Raw genomic sequence first — 16,832 nt, forward strand, 5'->3', positions numbered from 1 at the left:
CTGTGAAAGGTATCAGACAATGTGCCAGTGATCGTCCTCCACCGGGGAAGGAGCTCCAATGCCGCATGCCAAGTTGTCCCAAAACCTACAAGTACAGCAAGACCAGGGAGAACCACGAGCATAAAATTCACGGCTTAACTGTACCTACAATGGGTGTGCCAGATCCAGTCATGCCTAGTTCCGTGGACCACAAACGACAGCACACAGAAGCAAGACTCAGCTTTGGCTTCATGCTGTCCAACATGCAGGATGCAGTGAAGGAGGGAGATGGAGAGGTTACTGAGGATGTACTCTGTAGCATTGCTATTCTACAAGGCCTATGGCCATACCCAATACTCCTACAGTACACTCCTGCTGACCGTGCAGGTCAACGCCACTCTCTCCCCTCGCCTAGCACACAGTCTGACCTGGAACAGGTTCTGGAATGGGAGCGGAGGGATGGGCAAGAATATTTCTCTTGATTTGCATCTGGAACACCTTAACAATTTCTTGAAATCGTTCCTGAAGCGCACAGGCCCAAACATGACAGAGAAAGCAGCAGACAGGATCAGCAAGTCCATTGGGGTTCTGAAGGACATGATGGACATCACAGACACTGAGCTGGACGTTTCAAAGTCCAGCGGCATCCATCATGCCCGTGACCAGACTGACGACATTATAGCACTTGTTGAGGTTCTCAGAGAGGCCGAGCTGTTCAAAAACCAACCAGGCAGACAGTTCACAGCCTTCCCCAAGTTCAACAGAAACCTGCTTTCAAAAGTGAAGCACAGCGAGGTGTGGGGTTGGATGAGGTCGAAGTTGAAGGAGTGGAAGGGTGTCCCTATTTAAACAATGACAGCATAAGGTTCACAGACTCAGAGACTTACTTAAGATTACATAAGTGTGTGACGCAGACACCTCCGCGAACGGAGAATTAATTTTCTCTCCCTCCCGCTCCACCTTTTCAAAACCAACTTTCTACCAGAGAGATCATGGGACAGTTTTCCAACATGAACAAGTTGGGGTAAAAAAAAAATGAAAGTGTTCTCTTTTTATATATACTGTACATATTCTGAATCAAACAGCCTTGTTAACTATTTTCCAAATGTTTTGCTCCACCTTTTCAAAACTACCACTTCACAGGACCCACGCTGCACCCCGATGTCGTCACCCCCTGGTCCAGAGCTGGCCTGCGCTGAGCCCTGTGCAAAAATTATTCTCCTGCCCTACCAAGGCAAGAACACACAAGAGCTAAGTCTCCTTCAACATCCCGAAAATAACGTTTCCCCTCTTGAACGCATAGATAAAATAGAATACTGGTATAGTCCCCACTCCATTGGGGTGTTATTTTTGTCACATTATTATATGTATATATATGCACAAAGGTGAAATTCATCCTCTGCTTTTTACACATCCTATAACAACTAGGAGCAATTAGGGGTTAAGAGTCTTGCTCAAGGAAACACACATCGACACATTACCTGGCCTGGAATCATACGCAGTAGCGACGTCCATCATGGTTACCCCAAGAGTGTCTGCTCCAATCCAGCACAACTCTGCAGCTTCACAGCAGTAACGGCTCTACGGCTGGGTCAACCAAGGGCTCTGGCTTCCAAGGCGGGCTCAGTAACCACTCAGCTATGGGGTATGCAATTCATATTTCAACACTATTCATACTGCCCCGTGTGTTGCCTTGTTTTCACTATGCCGTCTGAACAATATTTGCATCAAAGGTTCAGTTTTGATGTCAACATCCATGTAATCATAACAGTAAAACATGTTTACATTTTTATTCACTAATCCCGTACTACCTCAGTGGATACACATACCCTCATCTAATAACACATTCAGCTTGAATAAAGCCTTTGTCTTCCATTGACAAACATGACCATTTTATTATTTTTTATCTTTTTCCCTCCCACCTGCACCCTTGTGTCTCCCCCCCCCCCCTTTTCTCTCCCTCTGCAGCCGCAGTACAGATGCCACCGAATGCTCTTGGCCTCGAGTTCTAGCTGCCCTTCAACCCAGCAGCCACAGCCAGTCATCATTACATGGCATCTTTATTTTTCTCATTACTTTCACACACATGCAGGATGTAAGAAAATATGTATATCGAATTTGCACTTTTTAACAAAGGGTACTTGAAAAGGATATGAGTGCACATAGTTGGGACCCTATTGAATATAGGCTACGCATGTTGTGTTGTTTTTATAATCCTGTTATATATATATTGTTGTGATTTTCCCCTACCTGAATATGCGCAACTATAGCATTTATTTTTTTATAAATAAATATTTTCATTTGCCTCACTTGTTCATGTTTACTTTCTAAAACTACATCATAACATGTTTCTACGGTATCAAAGTTGAATCCCATGTTTAAAATGGCAAACTGATCAATGCCTCTAGCCTAATGATTTGAAACAATCAATTTGAACATGGGGGAAAAGCAGGGACATACAGTACCAGGACAGATGTAAAAACAATGATGTACTTATCTTGTGATAAAAGGTTATTATCAATCTAAAAGTGATATATTTGCATACCTGGAAAATAAACAACAGATGTTTTGCAGCGACAAACTTTTAATCACTTATGTTCAAATTACATACAAAACCATTTTAATCATGAGCATTCAGTCAACTAAATATTCCACAGCTTTAGTTGACAACCAATCTGAGTCTTATAAGAGCCTTTAATGGCCAACTGCTTATTCGTCAGACGATTCTGAGCTGATGTCTGGCTCAGTGAAGCTATCCTCTTGAGAAGAAGGCTCTACATCCTCAATGTCACCAAAGACTTCATTGATGATTAGCAGAATTTCTCTTGCATGTTTTTTTCTGAATACGGGAAGGTTTCTAAGAATGTAAGACAAGTCAAATATGTGTGTGCAGCGTTCTACTACTGCATCTATGAGCTCAGCACTGAAACCAGTACATGCTGACTTGCTAGTGTAGAAATGTGCTATGTCTTTTTCTAAAGAACTCATATACTCCTCTAACATTTCCCGGATAAGAGATTTGTCCTCTTGTGTTACCACTCTACATTTCCCTTGCATGCCAACATCTTGTTCTATTACCTCATGTTTTGGGATAGGCTCGTCACAATCTTCACCTGCACATGAACATACAGAGTGGCAATAGCTGCAGCAGACATGCCCTGGCTCTACACTTGTTGGCTGGTTTTCAAAATGACTGTACAGTGCTTTTCTAAAGCAGCTCTTAGTGCCAGTGTGTATCAGTTCTTTCACTTCTGGAGCAGCCCTTTCAGTTTTTTTTATAGCAAGCAAAATTGCATGTGACTGTAACCCATTTCTGCCAGCCCTTCCAACTTTTTGAACAATGTCTTCAACATCCTCTGGCAAACCATACATTACAACATGAGAAACATTAGGGAAATTCAAGCCCATCCCAAGAGCTGTTGTTGCAACAACCACTCGGCAGCTCCCCTCTCCCTCTCCACTAAAGGAGGCCAAAACTCTGTCTTTGTACTTTGACAGTGTGTTGCTGTGGAAGATTCCTAAAAGGTGGTTCTCAGACTTCTGATCCTGGTCTCTGTTAACCCAAGCATCTTCTCCCAATTCTGCTTTAAGATAGGTGAACACTCTCCCAACTGACTTAAGTGTTCTGCAATAGATTATGATGGGAGACATTGATAGACCCTTATCTTTGACCTCCTTTACTACCCAGTCCATACAGTTCAAGTTATCGGCAGGAACCTGACTCAGTCCCAGCCTGATGTTTCTCCTGTTTGGGCTAACAGTCACGAGAGTTGCCTCCTCCATATTCAGCATCCTGGTCACACGGCCTCTGTTCTTGTTATCAGCAGATGCTGTCAACTTTAACACAGGTAAACCTGAAAGACAATAAGTGCACATGTATCGGCAAACAAGCATTAATGAAGAATTGCTGTAGGCTACACTTTCTATAGCGTTATAAAGGCAAAATAATTAGGTTATTTATGTTATCGGGTAGCTTCAGGTAAAGTCTGACATTTCCAGATATCATACTGTATTTTCTTTACATGACAAATAACTACACTTGGACAGCACCAACTTCTATGATCTGCTTCTGTAGTGTATATGTTACAGGACGATTGAATAACCAGGACGATTGAAGAAGGAGCGCTTGTTTTCAGGCAATTCTGTAAAACCAACGCTAGAGGGCAATGCAAGCCAGACTAGAGGGAGGGTGTGTGTGTGTGTGTGTGTGTGTGTGTGTGTGTGTGTGTGTGTGTGTGTGTGTGTGTGTGTGTGTGTGTGTGTGTGTGTGTGTGTGTGTGTGTGCGTGTGCGCGTTAGCGCACACACGCATGCACACACACACATGCGCACGCATGCACACGCCCGCGCACACACGCATTGTTTTAGTTTCTCCCTGAGACACACACACACACACACACACACACACACACACACACACACACACACACACACACACACACAGTGATCCATGAAAAGAACTATTCTGTCCCTATCGGTTTACAACTCGGACGGCGCTGTGTCGACTATCAGAGCATCGGCCAGTCAGCGCGGGCACTCGCGCCTGGAGGCGCGAGGGCGCGCCTCCTCGGCCTCAAGCTCTGCTGAGTCGGCGCGCCTCCGTCATGGACAATAACTATTATAACGTGCGTGTGAACGCGTGTTCAGCGTTCCCCTAGCGTAGCTTCCTGGTTGCTAAGTGGGGGGGAACAACAACAGACAGGTCCGCGTCGCAGCAAAGCCCCGCCTCGCCCCGAAGCGTCCTGTGACATATACACCCCTCCCCCTAACCTGGCTAAAGAGTGGGGTTAGCCTCCCCAAGTTGCCAGCACAACACACCCCTCCCCCTAACATTAAAAATAGGGGGATTAACCTAACCAGGTTGCCAGCCCAATGCACACACAAAAGAAACAGCCCCCCCAACATCACCCCCCCCCCCCCCCCCCCCCCCTCAGGTAGCAGCACAATGCAGCCCCCCTTCCAAACACAATCAATGCCCCTTTTCTGGATTGATATTAATTAATCATGTATTTAATCATGTAGCATTACTCTGTTTCAAAACTCACCTTCTTTGACTAGGGATCTTAGTTCATTCAGCCTGGAAAAGGCTTATCTGAAGGCAGGCTTCCCGTTTGCTCCCAGTCCCCTGGTTGAAAGAAAAATAAATCCTACATTGAGTCTAGGTAGCAGCAATAGTAACGTGCATAGTTGCATTACAGCAATACAGTTACAGTAAGATCTGTGTTTAACATTTGGTCTGTTTGTGTGTGTTAGCTTATTGTTTATAATAGAATGTTTGACCTAAATAAAACATAAATGTTACAACACTTCGTCTTGGAACTACTGTAACCGTATTTAGAAACACGCTGCTCTGTTTTGTTTTACAGCTTAACATTACAGTGTAATGTGTAGTGTAACAATTACACTATACAGCCATTTAACGGCGTTTAGCTTACCATTTGTATGCGACGTGAACTTCATCGACGACAATGCCCAGTAGGTTTTCACGATACACTTGAGAGGAAAGCATATCACGCCATTTATCCTCCAGTAACCACGATTCCGGGCCACCAAAGACCAGCTGACATCGGCCGTCGAGGATGTCGGCGTGTGCTGCATTATCTAGGAGTTGCCCAGCATAGAGTCCCAGATTCGTAGCCTCTTTGATTTGATCTGCTACGAGGGCAGTCAAAGGAGACACGACGATCAATATAGGCTTCGGCTTCGTCCCCAGTACTTTCACTACCAGTGGAGCTAGTTGGTAAATTAAACTCTTGCCGAAGCCAGTCGGGAGGAGAGCAAATACATCTTTTCCACGCAGAAAAGCCTTCAATGCCATTCTTTGCTCTTCTTTCAACGAAGAAATATTGTCCAGTTGAGAAATAACTGATGTTATTGCAGCATCTATCGTCATATCGGTGTTGCTTATAGTAGCGGCCATGTTGACGAGTGAAAAAACTACAACACAACAGCCGCCTTTATATGGCGTCACATCCGGTTTCGCACATATCCCGCCCTTAGCTCACGCTGATTGGTTCGAAACGGGAGCGGTTCGATGTTAGCTTAACCCCCTGAGCGATCTCAGATGTATGCTGTCTTGAGAAACGTAGTTACTCAATACCGCCCCCATCTGGCAGAGTCAGGTTAGGCCCCACCTTCAGGGGGCCCCAAACTGGCCATCAGTCCACCCCTCAGTCACTGATGCACCGAAACCCTGCAGATATGTGTCCCCACACGTGCATTATTTTGCGTGGAGATATGTGCAGAAACGTTCTCGCAAGTGCATTTGTCGCTCGCAGAAAGCAACACAGCAGACAGTGAAACATTGTCATATTTAAACTGATTAGGGTACTCTTCTCTAGCCTCTCTAGCCCTCAGCTCAAAGCCTATATAAACATAATATAGTATGTCATAGACTATGGGAAGTGGTGATGATTATTTTTCTAAATAATATAATTTAGCTTTAGAGTTTAGCTTGTTGGAACGGCAACGGCAGGCTCCGTTGGAGACTTTCTGTGAATTGCTTGGTCTGGCGGAGCTGCTGCTGCTGCATGCTGAGTTCGACGCACAATGAGTCAACGGTCAGGCAAGAAAAAAAGAGATCGCTGACAATGGCGAAACAATATTACTTTTGTTAATTTAATGTGAGTGAATTCAATTGTTTAAGCTGTTTGCCTTCATGGCCTCCATGAAATTCCTGCCCTGATTCAACAGGTCAGCACATAATGTGCTGCTGTGGATCCTGCTTCCTGCGTTGGCGTCACTGGATCAGTACGTTCCCACTACAACCTGCAATTTTGGAGTTCATTATATTTATAGAACAGATTCTATACTATAGTGTTAAAAAAAACATTCATTTGTTGTATCAAATACGATTTATTATGAATGCTATGGCTTGGAATATAAATGTTGACCGGACCTTTCTGCGTGCACGGACATCCCATTATTCCGACCATTGGGTTAGTGTGAGGTTAGGGTTAGTGATAGGGTTAGTTATAATGGGGCCGAGAGAGAGAGAGAGAGAGAGAGAGAGAGAGAATCAGAATCAGAATCAGAATCAGAATCAGTTTTATTGTCACATCACAGGTTTACAAGGTAAAGAAGTGGGTGAAATTCGTTTTTGTACATCGTTCCCATCGCAACGTTAATTTCCATAGAAAGAAGAGGGGGGGGGGGAGAAGAAGAGGGGGTGGGGGGCAGAGATCAAAACAAGAGAGCAACAGAAGGCCAGACAAGTTATCTACATATTTACAAAGTACCTGAGATAATAAAAAACTAACGTGCCTGAGCATAGCAGCAATGTATGTATACTGTGCATGTTATACTTATACTGTGCATGATATACATATGGACGTTAAGGTGCTTAGAGAAAAAAAGAGCACAATAAAAAGACAAAAAAAGTCAGTGCGTTATACATGGGATTAAGGTGCAAAAGGTCAGTGCGTGTCCACCTAGGGTGGACTGACCCTAGTATAATCCGCAAGTAGCTCCATGAGGGAGTGCAGCAAAAAAGTCATTTGTACCTGGTGTAGTCCACAGGTGTGTCCGAGGGGGAGCTAAGTCCAAGTCATTGTCCCTGGTATAATCCACAGGTGTGTTCAGGAAGAGCCAGAAAGGTTTTGCACCGCCTGCTGTCAGGCTGCTGAACAAGGCTTATGCCTCATTCAGCATCCTGACAGCAGCCGGATTAAAACTACACCAGTACCTGGTGGTGGAACTCTTGATACTGCGGTAGAGCCCCTTGCCCGGTCGCGGTCGTTGTAGGGGTTTGAACAGTCTGTGACTTGGGTGGTGCTTGTCCTTGATGATGCGCTTGGCTTTGACCACGCACCGCTTTTTGTACAGTTCCTGGAGCGCTGGGAGCTCGATTCCCATTATCCACTCTGCCGATCGCACTACTCGCTGTATGCTGATCTTTTCTCGGGCAGTGCAGTTCCCGTACCAGGCCGTGACACAGCCTGTTAGGATGCCTTCAACAGAACTGTTGTTATACAGCCTGAGGATGCGACGTCCTACTCCGAGCTTCTTCAGGCGGCGGAGCCAGTACAGTCGCTGCTGAGCCTTTTTCCTCACGTGTGTGGTGTGCGTCTCCCATTTGAGGTCCTCCTCGATGTGTACTCCGAGGAACTTGAACTCGCTGACCCTTTCCACTGCAGCACCGTCGATAAGGATGGGCGCATGGTCTCTCCGCGGCCTCCTGAAGTCCACGATCAGTTCTTTGGTCTTGTCGACGTTAAGAGAGAGGTTGTTCTCCCGGCACCAGCGTGCCAGTGAGTTGATCTCCTCTCTATAGTCAGACTTGTCGTTGTTGACGATTCGGCCTATCACTGTCGTGTCGTCCGCGTACTTTATGATGGTGTTGGAGACATGTGTGGCTGTGCAGTCATACGTGTACAGGGAGTAGAGGAGAGGGCTCAGCACGCATCCCTGGGGTGCTCCGGTGTTGAGGGTCAGGGGGTCGGATGTGATGCTGCCCATTCTCACCACCTGATGTCGGTTGGACAAGAAGTCCTGTATCCAGTCGCACATGCTTGGGTGTAGCCCTAGGTCTCTGAGCTTTTTGTCTAGTATTGCTGGGACAATGGTGTTGAATGCTGAGCTGTAGTCCACGAACAGCATACGTACATATTTGTCCTTCAGCAGCTTGTTGTCCATGTGCGAGAGGACGGTGTGGCAATAGTGTCGTCGGTGGATCTGTTTTTGCGGTATGCATACTGCCACGGATCCAGCGAGGCAGGTAGCGTGGAGCTGATGTATTCCCTCACCAGTTTCTCGAAGCACTTGCTGACGATCGGGGTGAGAGCGACAGGTCTCCAGTCGTTCAGGCATGTCACTTTGGCCTTTTTGGGAATGGGCACAATGGTTGACATTTTGAACCCTGCAGGGACCACAGCCTGGGAGAGGGAGAGGTTAAAGATGTCAGCGAAGACACCCGCCAGCTGGTCTGCACATGCCTTAAGGACCCGGCCTGGTATCCCATCAGGTCCGGCTGCCTTGTGGATGTTGACCCGTGCGAAGGCTGTACGCACTTCTCTCTCCGAGATGGTTAGAGGGTTCTCCTCTGCTGGTGCTGCTGATGGCCCCGCTTGGCTGCCGCGGTTGGGGCTGATCTCAAACCGGCCGTAGAAAGTGTTCAGTTCGTTGGGGAGGGAGGCAGGCGGGTTCACCTCGCTTCTGGTTCTTGTTTTGCAGTCTGTCAAGGTGTGTACCGCCTGCCATGTGCTCCTGATGTCGCCATTGCTGAGTTTGTCTTGCATCTTTTTTTGTGTAGGCCTTTTTCGCCTTCCTGATGGCGCTGTTTAGGGCCGCGCGCGTCGTGTTGCGCGTTTCCACGTCGCCAGATTTGAAACCAGCATCCCGTTCATGCAGATGTGCACGTACTCCGCTGTCCATCCATGGTTTCTGATTGGGATAGATCCGAACTGTCTTTTTTGGGACTATGTCCGCTATGCACTTACTGATAAAGCCAGTGACTGAGTCTGAGAGTTCGTTGATGTTATTCCCAGCGGCGTTCTTAAACATCCCCCAGTCAGTCTGGTAGAAGCAGGATTGTAGCATAGCGTCTGTCTCCTCAGACCAGATTCGGATTTCCTTCTCAATGACCGGTTCCCTTTTTAGCCTCTGTTTGTAGGCAGGTAGCAGATGGATGGCGTAGTGGTCAGAGCTTCCTAGCGGTGGGCGGCGGAGAGCTTTGTATCCATCCTTGAAGGGCGTGTAGCAGTGGTCAAGAATATTGTCACCACGGGTGCTGCAGGCGACATGCTGGTGGAATTTGGGAAAGACCTTTTTTAAGTCTGTCCGGTTGAAGTCGCCTAGGCAGATGACTGCGCAGTCCGGGTGGCGATTTTCTTGTGCACTGATAGCCTGGTGTAATTCCCTCATAGCTGTGTCCTTATTAGCTCCAGGATGAATGTAAACAACGGCTACAATCACAATGCTGAAGTCGCGTGGTAGGTAAAAAGGACGGCAGGCTATGATTAAAAGTTCAAGGTCTGGTGAGCAGTGACTATCTAGGATTTTAACATCTTTGCACCAGTTGTTGTTGATCAAGGCACAAACTCCCCCCCCCCCACGTTGCTTACCGCTTAGTACAGTGTCTCTGTCTTTTCTATACACGGTGAAACCAGGGGGAGTGATGGAAGAATCAGATGCTAACTCCGTTAGCCACGTCTCTGTTAGCACAACAATGGACGTGCTTCTCGTCTCGGCGTTGTATTTAACGCGCGCCAGTAAGTCGTCCATAGTGGTCACTGTTCTTGATTCACACAGAGATCTAACGTTCGCTAGCAGGATTGAAGGCAGTGCAGGTTTATATCCACGTTTTGTTGTTCTTACGAGGAGACCCGCTCTTTTCCCTCGTCGACCTGGCCGTCTTCTTCGCCGCCTCGGGTTCGTTCCAGCCGGAACAAAGGGAAGCCCTCCCGCCACCCAGCCGAGTGGAAGGTTTTCGGCAAAAAAGTCCGGAATTCTGCGTGTAATCGCTGTGCTTATGTCCATAATTGCTTGTCTGTCATAACTCCTTAGACACCCGACTGTGTAGGGAAAAAAGAGAAGGCTAAAAAATACTAAAAGGACGAAAAAACGTTGCGACGCTCTGGAGCTTGTACGGAAGCAGCCTTTCTCCATGGCGCTCCCAGGTAGAGAGAGAGAGAGAGAGAGAGAGAGAGAGAGAGAGAGAGAGAGAGAGAGAGAGAGAGAGAGAGAGAGAACATTTATTGCTGTAGAGATATCACATACTGTAGATGTCCATTGTGAAACAATTAGGCTACAGTGATTGCAATAACGTCCATGCACTTGCGTTTGGATTTATCTCATTTCATTGTTGATATTTTGATGAGCAGAGAGCTTTTGTTTCACTCACATCTCCTGACATCATTTGAACACATTATTAGTAGATTTTAAACTTGCATGCACTTCACTTCATGCAATTTATCGCTAGGAACGCATTCTGTGCTTTTTTTGATCACGCCACTTAAGCACACACACAAAGCACAACTTTTGTCTTAAAGGCAGCAAATGCTCTCATTGGTTTGATTAATGTAACGCCCAAACCACACCTACGAATAATCTGGTGTCTAGCACCTGTGTTTAGCAGCTAGCGCCAGTGTTGGTAGCTACACTTATCCTGAACCAGAATAAATAATAAATAACTATACATTTTTGTATTAGTATTCTAACTTAGAGTAATGTTAATAATATTATTATCTCTCTATTGTCTCAGAAGTGCTCCCCACCCAATAGCTGGAGTACTTCCTTTAATAAGAACTTTAATAAGAAATATATATTTTTTCTTTTCCTTTAACATGGACATGATACAATGATATTGCAACACTAAAGTATGGAATACTTTGGAATACTAACCACAATTGGCCAGCAATTATTAAAAACAAAGCAAAAACAAAATAGAAAGTGTTTGTTGCAAGTGGATTGTTGCTAACACTGCTATGGAGTACCAATGTAAGTTGCTTTTTATGCATCATTGTCATATTTACACTCTGATTCCAGCGCTGACTTGTAAGTTAATGATAAACAGCTATTTCAGGATTTAACTCATTTCAGGCGACAATTTTCTTTATCTTCTGCTGTACTCAAAAGTGGGCGAGTGTGGGAAAACATAGCCTCAGGCAGAATCGCCCACTTATATGCAGATAAGAAGAGGTGGCCTCATTACCTGGACCTGGACCTGTGGTTGGTCCCACTGGTTACAATTGGAAAAAAGCAATGAACTTGCAAATTAGATATTTTTTCTGTCACCAGTGCTAGTGGGAAGCAATTAGGCTATGGGAGGGGGGAGCAACAAGGGAGCTTAAAAAATCTACATGAATGGCCGTCACTTGCACATTGGTTATTAGTGTTATGAAACCTTCATACGGAGAATATTGTTTTCAAGTCTTTTGACCATGAAAATATCACGCAATGCAGCTTTAACCCATTGAAACCCGAGGCCTTCAAAAATAATGTTGTTCGACAGTAAAAGCTTAAGGGTAGATTTGCCAATTTTATATGTATAATGTACATAATTGGCCTCTTACATATCTGTAGTACTTTGAATCACAGAGAATGAAGAGGTGCAAAATGTTCTCTTCTACAGGTAGGTAAACTTTATTTATGATAAATAGTGTAGTATATTTCATAACATAACATACACATTTAAGCCATATGTTTACTTCACAAGTATAGACAGGAGAGTTGATTGAGACAGAGAGGTGGCGGTTGGCCTGTGGGGGGTACACTTAGCATTCTCTTTGTTTTACCTGGGAGACAGAAGGTCTGGGCATCCCCCTTCCTGGCCTATACAGTTGCAAATGTGGTGGGCCAGGGGGTGGGGTCTCGCCTTCCAAGGCTGACCCCCACCCACATAAAGATGGAATGAAATGTAACTAACGGTGTGTGTGCCACTCCAAGCCGTGAGGCTGTGTGGAGATGGCTGAGGGACCTCAGGGTCCAATCCATAGGAACTCTTTTGTGCTATGAAATAAACTGGAAGCAAGTAACCTCACTGCCTGGAGTGATGCCTCAATCCATTCTTCAACCATTCATACACATCTCTGGAACATCAAACTAACTACAATATGGCGTTGTTGGCAACTAAAAGTGCAATAGGACCTTTACCAAATATAGTGAAGTCTGTGGGTTCAGATACCACAACATGGGGTTGTCGGCAGTGGTTTCCGATATGTCGGCAGTCGCGTTGGTTTGGTTGTTTGGGGACGCTAGTCTCCAGGGATACTGAGCCAGGCGTCGAAAGAACATGCGGCGGGCGGAGATGTCTGAATTTTTGCCTTGCGGTGGGTGGAAGGATCACGTTCTCTTCCTGCGACGTGGGGGGACCACCGTGAAGGTGATAATGGACATCGGCACGGCTTGGCGACAACTTTTCGAGGATCTACAAGGAGAGGACCTCATGACCAGATCTAGGATGGCTGCACGACTCATCTGGCTGCACAACTTATCTTCTGCGATCGCTAACGGAGCGCGCTGCAGTGCTGACGGCAGAGCGGGGAACCTGTGAAGGACGGGGTTCTTCGTGGCAGGTATGTTGTGAGGATTGATGTGGGACAGCGGGTGCCAGCAGAGCGTAGAACTTGCAATGGGGGGGTTCTTCGTGGGGAGTGTGGTAACACATCTGCTGCGATCGCAAGTAGAGCGCTCTGTTGTAAAAATGCAGCTATCTGTTGGACGACTCTGGGACTGCACTGGGCAGCTCGGCTGGGGTGAGAAGATGACATTGAGGGAGACTGCAAGAGCGACATTATCGAGCGGGACACTGAGCATATGGGACCTGGGGCTATATTTTTGTGATAATGGGGGTTAACCTGTGGGGCATGTGGCGGCCATGGTTGAAGTGATGTGAGGGTGTTTTTTTACTTTCTGGTCTCTGGGGTTAAATGTGGATTTTTTTATTTTCATTGAGTAGGCGGCTGAGATTGATGATTGATGCGCTGATGTACCTTTGACTATTTGGGGTGAAAATAGCTGTTGTTTTATGTGTAACATTTTTCCCAGAGAACAGGAAGATCCTGCACGCTAATTGGTATTAGGGAATGAGTTTTCTGTCTATTAGATGTAAGTCACCTTGTCACTGTACTATGTAATCTTGGTTCTTGTATGTGCATTATTCTGTGTTGATGTTGTTTGCTGTTTTAGTCTTCCTGAATGTTTTATTTTTGTCCTGGTTGTGTTCCAGTCGCTTGTCATGGGGGGCGGTTCTTTGTGTTTCTTTTGAAATATACGTGTTTGTGGAAGACGTTTAGAGTCTCCCATGGGGGGTCTGTAGTATATTTCATAACATAGCATACACATTTAAGCCATATGTTTACTTCACAAGTATAGACAGGAGAGTTGATTGAGACAGAGAGGTGACGGTTGGCCTGAGCTGGGTGGGGGGTACACTTAGCATTCTCTTTGTTTTACCTGGGAGACAGAAGGTCTGGGCATCCCCCTTCCTGGCCTATACAGTTGCAAATGTGGTGGGCCAGGGGGTGGGGTCTCACCTTCCAAGGCTGACCCCCACCCACTTATCCTCTTTCTCTGAATGTGCTATAAAGATGGAATGAAATGTAACTAACGGTGTGTGTGCCACTCCAAGCGGTGAGGCTGTGTGGAGATGGCTGAGGGACCTCAGGGTCCAATCCATAGGAACTCTGTTGTGCTATGAAATAAACTGGAAGCAAGTAACCTCACTGACTGGAGTGATGCCTCAATCCATTCTTCAACCATTCATACACATCTCTGGAACATCAAACTAACTACAATATGGCGTTGTTGGCAACTAAAAGTGCAATAGGACCTTTACCAAATATAGTGAAGTCTGTGGGTTCAGATACCACAATAGCCTAACATATGTTTGCATCTCTGACTGGATTTAGTGTAAAGGTTTCATGGCATTCAGTTTTACAACACATTAAAAGTCTTTGTCATGGTCCTTCAAACGTGTATACAAAGTTTTAACTGAAAATTCCACTCCAGTGAGCCATTGCAGGTGTTTTTCTCTCACATTTCTAAAGCCTTTTCAACTGCAATGTCAAAAGTAATCTTTGCCTGCGGGTGTCGCTGTTGAGGGATTTTGCCTGTCAATCATCGCCTCTGCTGTATTGTGTGTTTTTATGAGGAATTGGTGAGGCTGGCACAAGCCAAGCTGTGCAGATTATTGCCTGGATGGAAGTAAGAGCCAGAACTGTTCCTCTCTGCTGCATCGCGCTGAAAAACTTCATGATGTCTGCACCTCCAGGCTTGGAAGCTTCGAACACCACCATAGTCTTTACCAGGATACACGAGACACACAGCACAAAGCTGATCCCAAATACTGCATGCCTTAGTTGACAAGTCCAGAGCCTGGGACGGCCAATGAACAGAAGTGAGCACAGGAAACATAGTTTGAGTGACAGCAAAAGTTGGAAGCTGAGTTCTGAGTTGTTGGCGCGTACCATGGGTGTGTCTCGGTGATAGATGAAGATTCCCAGGACAATGGCACAGATAAGTGTGGCTAGCAATGAGATGGTTGTCAAGGAGATACCCAGGGCCTCATGGAAGGAGAGGAACTCCACGCTCTTAGGGACACAGTGGTCACGCTGGGGACTGGACCAATAGTCTTCTGGACAACTGGTGCACTCTGTAGAGTCTAATAAAGAGGGCTTAAAGGGGCAGGCAGGAACAGTATCACTGTTAATGTGTTACTTACATAATACATAATATACAGGTACATATATAATGTAAACCTACCAGTCTCATTGCTGATCTCTCCCTCAGAACAAGCAATGCAGTCAAAGCAGCAGACAGGTTCTCCTTTCCTTCTGGCCACACGGGTTCCAGGGGAACAGCTCTCACTGCACACTGACCGAAGTGGCTAAAGAGGAAAGTAACAATGATCAGTTTTAGTCTAAACTAAAATTCACATCATGTGCTCAACATGAATCATTTTAGAAAGCCAAAGTGACCTTGTTGGTTTCAAAGTTCCAGAAGATTCTGTCTTCATCAAGGATGAGTTCTTCATCTCCTGAGGCTGACGTCTTGTACACACCTACATCTATCAGGGAGCCACGCCCAGTTCATGATATCACAGATTGGTGAGGCATCACTGTTCTCATTAAATGATACTTGATCACCAAATGATGTGGTGAAGTTGATCTTTTCCACGTAATACACAAGCTAAAAATGGTGATGAACAAAAATATAAAGAGCAAGAGAAAAGAAATTGATACTGATTGTGTTTCCATCAACCATTTTTTGGGGCATTTTTGAAAAATAAAATGCACAAATGGGGGATGGAAACACTTGACCTGAATAGGTTTTGAGATAGAAAGCATTGAACTTGCATGACTAATAACTATAGGCCTACTTAGTTATAATACTAGGCTACTATTATACAAGCTATCAACTGTGCAAAATCAATAATTAGAAGCCACGTCGGGTTTAATAACCAAATACATTTCCCAACGCATGTTGGCCTATACGCCCACATTTCAACTGTAGGCCTACCAAAGAATAAATTCAGATGATAACATTTGGCTAATGAATGAATACCGTAATTTCGTGGACACGTTCTATAAAGTACACTTAATATAAGATCTTAATAAGATCATCTCTCATCATAATATTCACCTTCATGAATGAGTTTAATGTGCGCAACTTGGGGCTCAATCCTAGTTATTAAAATTCCCTAGTGGGCGGGCGGGGACATGCCTTGGCACAAACACTGTTCAGGGTTCTGCCATGACAATAGTCACACCAGGGGCCACGTTAGGGCCCCCAGGGGCCCCCTGGGTGCCGAAGGCGCACGATTGCTCCAATCCGCACCAAACTTGGCACTAACACTGTTCAGGGGTCTGCCATGACAATAGTCACACCAGGGGCCAAGTCTGTACAGCAGTGTTTCAGCTGCCTGTGTATAACATTTCAAATGGCCATAACTCGGTGACCATTGCTCTGATCAGCGCAATATAGGACTGGAATTGAAGGCCGCATAGAAGCCTTCAAATCTAGTTAATTTACTTATTCTGTGATTCTTTTTGTCCTCAAATGTAGAAGCTAATACATGTATCCATTTTAGAAATGTTGGTGAAAGTCTATCGTTTTGGGTCCCTTTTCGGTAGCACTTTATATTAACTATACACTATAAAGCATTAGTTAAGCATTAGTAAATGCTTAATTCATCATGAACTCATCATTAGTAAAGCATTATTCATACATTACTAAGCATTAGTAAACACGGTTATAAATGTTGAAACTATACACTATTAAGTATTAGTTAAGCATTAGTAAAAACACTTAATTCATCATTAATTCATAATTTGTATAGCATTATTCATACATTACTAAGCATTAGTAAACACAGTTAAAAACCTTTCAACTATACACAATTTTCAATTAGTTAAG

This window comes from Gymnoscopelus braueri (genome assembly GCF_963280865.1).
Source record: "Gymnoscopelus braueri genome assembly, chromosome: 9".
Classification (NCBI taxonomy): domain Eukaryota; kingdom Metazoa; phylum Chordata; class Actinopteri; order Myctophiformes; family Myctophidae; genus Gymnoscopelus; species Gymnoscopelus braueri.